Below are 4,635 nucleotides of genomic sequence, written 5' to 3' on the forward strand. Positions count from 1 at the left end.
GCCTGTAGAAATGTTTTTGAATGACTTTTTGGACCGTCCAAAGGTTCGTCTCGGTCCTTATGGATCACCCATGTTGTCCTCCACAGTTGTGTGCGGAGGTCATAAGTGAAAATGAGAAAAACGAAATCGAGAAGATATGTGACAAGGAGGAGTTTGCCTTCGTGGATCCAGGCCTGCCAATACAGGCTTTCCTGCAGGCAGCAGGAAACTTGCTTGGGGGCCCGGACGTGGAGGATTGAAGTAACCAGGAACGGTGAAAGTTGTAAATTGTGATTATGTGATTTGTAATGAACAATGTTTTCGAAGGGTTATCGGTCGGCGGGCGCCGGTGCCGCTCCCATTTTTATTTCATCTTTTTTGTTATCACCCTCTTCTCATTAATGTCTGTGTCCAGCCCGCAGCTACTTTATGTTTGTCTGTCCTTGTTTGTCCCCTCTTTGTAAAGCCTTAATGGTCAATTCATATGAAATAAAGTAGCTTGCTTACCAATCACATGCCACTACGTGGCACCTTGGGCAAGTGTCTTCTACTATGGCCTCGGGCCAACCAAAGCCTTGTGAGGGGATTTGGTAGACAGAAACTGAAAGAAGCCCGTCGTATATATGTATGTGCATGTATATGTTTGTGTGTCTGTGTTTGTCTCTCCAACATCGCTTGACAACCGATGCTAGTGGGTTTACGTCCCCGTAACTTAGCGGTTCGGCAAAGACACCGATAGAATAAGTACTAGGCTTACAAAGAATAAGCCCTGGTGTCGATTTGCTCGACTAAAGGCGGTGCTCCAGCATGGCAGCAGTCAAATCACTGAAACAAGTAAAAGAATACAATGAGGTTATATTCTAATTAAATAATTGATAATTAGTTTTTTTGATTAGTGAATATTATTTTAATATGTACATATTTTAATACGTAAAGATAATAAAAATGAATATGAAATCAAAAAAGATCATAATGTTTTATGCTTAATATTTTTAGACAGGGTTTTTACCAAACTATTTGTCTTGAATTTTTTCATTTGCAAGCAAATAGTGTTATTTTTTTTCTTTTAACATGATAAACATATTTTGATTTCATGAAATGTTCACCTCTATTTCATCACTTAAATCTACACCACATTTTCTGTAGCTAATATTTTCTGATAAGCTTTTTCACTATAAGATTTTCTTATACAACTCTTTCATTTGAACACAATTATTGTAGTTTCTGTTAACAATGGCTGAAATATTTTGATTCTAAGTCAGTTTCGGGGATTACCATTTTTTCATTACTTAAACCACAGTATTTATGGTATAGCTAATATTTTTTTAACGAGATTTTCCACAAAAGATTCTTCTCAATGAGCACACTCTTTTAAACTCAATAAATACTTTTCTTTTCACATAATTGAGACATTTTGATTGAAATTGAATTTTTTTGCCTCACTCTTAAATTTTTGACCTCACATATTTTCACCTAACTTTTTTTAAAGAACCAAAGTTCAATTACTTTATCGCAAAATGTAGCTTAGAAGTGAACCGTTATTGCTAAAGAAAATGCATTGGATTTTTGTTGAGAACAAAATTAGTAAAGTCTAGAAGTGCTCATGAGTGACTAAAAGCTGATCATAATATTATATTCACCCATTACTGAGGGGAAATGATATTTATTTATATATGTATATATATATACTCACATACACAAGTGAGTTTGCACATGTATTTATCTACATATATCTATGTTTGTATGTGTGTATGTATGTCATTATCAGTTTTATTTCAAGATTTCTTGACAGTAGAGAAAAAGCCGGTTTCTAACCTAGATCCAAGGCTCATTCATTGGAACTTCAACAACATCAACAGGGTATTTTTGTATGTATGTACGCATACGTGCAGATTTGTATGTTTTGTTTTATGTATGTCTTCTCATGCATATACTTACATATCTAGATATGGTCATATTTAACTGATAAACTTCTAAAAGGTTTTACAGATTTTTACAGTTCCAGTGATGTATGTATGTATGTGTATGTATGTGTGTATTTATATATGTGTGTGTGTGTATGTTCGTATGTATGCATATATGCATATAAGTATGTATGCATGTATGTATATTATTATAAAAATATGCCTCCAATTCTACATCTCTTCAGTTCACATAACATTTGAAAATTATGAAGTTGTGAAACCATTTAAGTAAATAAAAAGATATCTTTTAAGAATTTCAAGCGCACTTTTAGCTTATCTTTTCTTTATATTTCTATTCACATGGAAATAAATTGTTTTTATGTTCACATTTACCATCAAAAAAACAAAAACGTCAGCAAAGTCTGATTCAAGTGGGATGACAAAAGCGTAGATATCCTATAAGAAGCAAAAGAGATTTCTAAAATTTCGATCGTAACTAAAACAAATTGACGATATATGGAACCATACCAAAAAATCAACAAGGGAATATGCATAATTCACTGAGTGAAAGCTAATCAAATAATATGTATGTGTAAGTGTGCGTGCGTGTGTGTATGTGTGTGTGTGTGTATGTGCATGTGTGTGCGTGTTCGTGCCCGCGTGTGTGTGTATGTGCATGTGTGTGTGCGTGCGTGCGCGTGTTTCACTGTATGCGCCTCAGCAGACTCCTGACTGCAATACTAGAGATGAGTAATAAATATTTTGCTGTGATCAATATCATATATTTAAAACCTAGGTTCATATCTCGACGGTGATAGCAACTTTACTCTTCATTCTTTCCAGTGTCTATCATATAAGTATTGAAATAATATCCATAAGTAAAAACCTAAGTTCTATAAAATGTTTCATGTACAAAACGAGTTATTTGTCATAATCAGAAAATATAAAGATAAAATACATGTAAATTTAATAATAAAAAATTCTTGAAAATATACTTACTGTCAAATAGGAGATGCCAGGAATAAAATATAAACATCAAATGCCTCATGATTGTGTAATATTCACAAATACTATGCTCTTTCCAAAAACCAGCTCAAGGTTTATCTCATTCATTTCTGACTCTTATTTATATAGTTAGTCTAATAATTACGTGGGCGACCCACCCTCTCAGTATCCACATCAATTCAATCTATTGCTTACCAACACTTGAAGAGAAAAAATTGTATTAATATACCAAATAATTATTTTCATTATATATAATTCACAACGAGTAATTTGTAAATTGCTACCTGACATTTAAGGTGAAATAACGAGGTATTTGCTTATTTATTTAATCCTTCTCATTAATTTTAATTGCTAAAGCTACAGAATCCATTCAATAAGAATTAGAACCAATCTCAATTGGTTACATTCTAGGAGAATACATAGTAAATTAGTAATAATCACTACAGATTAAAATTGATAATACAGTAATTTATTTTCTTCACCACTTTGTATAATTTTAGTTTCTGAAATAATTTTTCATCCATTTCTTTCATAAAAGTCTCTCCAATCTCAGAAATGTCTGGAAAAGTTTTTTAAAAATACTATAACTGAACCATCATAACCTTACAAAACATGTATTTTGTCTTAGTTTAGTTAACCCTCACTTTTAACATGGATTTTACATTTAAAGTTAATGATCCAAAAGATTAAGATTAATGGAGATTGGCATATCTCAGAGTATGGTTGCTTTCTCACTTTCTGTGACCTTTTCTGGTGTGTGCTTATACCATCATTTTTCTGTTGTTATTCAATAGTGTTGGCATAGATTCCAGTGTATATAAGTCCCAACTCTGTTGTGTCTGTGAATATACTCTTTCTTAGCCAGGACTGGGCAGCCAGAGACAATATGATTTATTGTTTCTTTTCCATTTTCACATTCTAGAATTATTTGTATTTCTTTTCATTACATGTTTTTGGTGATTTCTGGTGGGAAAGCTTTGATTTTGTGCTGCAATTAAAAATCCTCCAGTCTCTGCTTTGAGTCCTGAGCTTCTCAGCCATTGTTGGGATTTTGCTTTGTATATTTCTTTTCTGTTTATTTTAACCCAGTATTTGTCATGAAGGGGCTTTTCTTGCCATCGTCTTATCATGAACCGTTGCTGACTCAAGACTAAAACAACAGGTATTGTTTTAGCCTCGAAGTTCCGCATTTTGCCAATTTATATTTCAAGATCTTTATACTTGCTCAGTTTTTGGTAGGTCTTGACAGATATATTTATATCGATTGGGACAGTCATATCAATGAGCAGGCATGATTTTTGTCTGAAGTCCTTCAATATAATGTCTGGCCTATTCGCATCTATCTTTCTGTCAGTTTGAATGGCGAAGTTCCAGAGGAGTGAAATGTGACCATTTTCAAGCACTGGAGGTGGTTTGTGTTTTCACTAGTTTTTATCATGGGGCAGGTCCAGGCCTTTGCAAATTATCCAGTGAATATATTGAGCTGCTCTATCATGCCTACTGAGATACTCTGTAGGCGCAAGAAGACTGCACATGGAGACATGATCAATGGTTTCATTTTGTTGTTGACATAAACGACAGCTGCTTCTTCTTCTTCTTCTTCTTCTTCTTCTTCTTCTTCTTCTTCTTCTTCTTCTTCTTCTTCTTCTTCTCATTATTATTATTATTATTATTATTATTATTATTATTATTGTTATTGTTATTATTATTATTATTATCATTATTATTATTATTATTATTATTATTG

Source organism: Octopus bimaculoides, chromosome 11 (assembly GCF_001194135.2).
Source record: "Octopus bimaculoides isolate UCB-OBI-ISO-001 chromosome 11, ASM119413v2, whole genome shotgun sequence".
Lineage (NCBI taxonomy): Eukaryota > Metazoa > Mollusca > Cephalopoda > Octopoda > Octopodidae > Octopus > Octopus bimaculoides.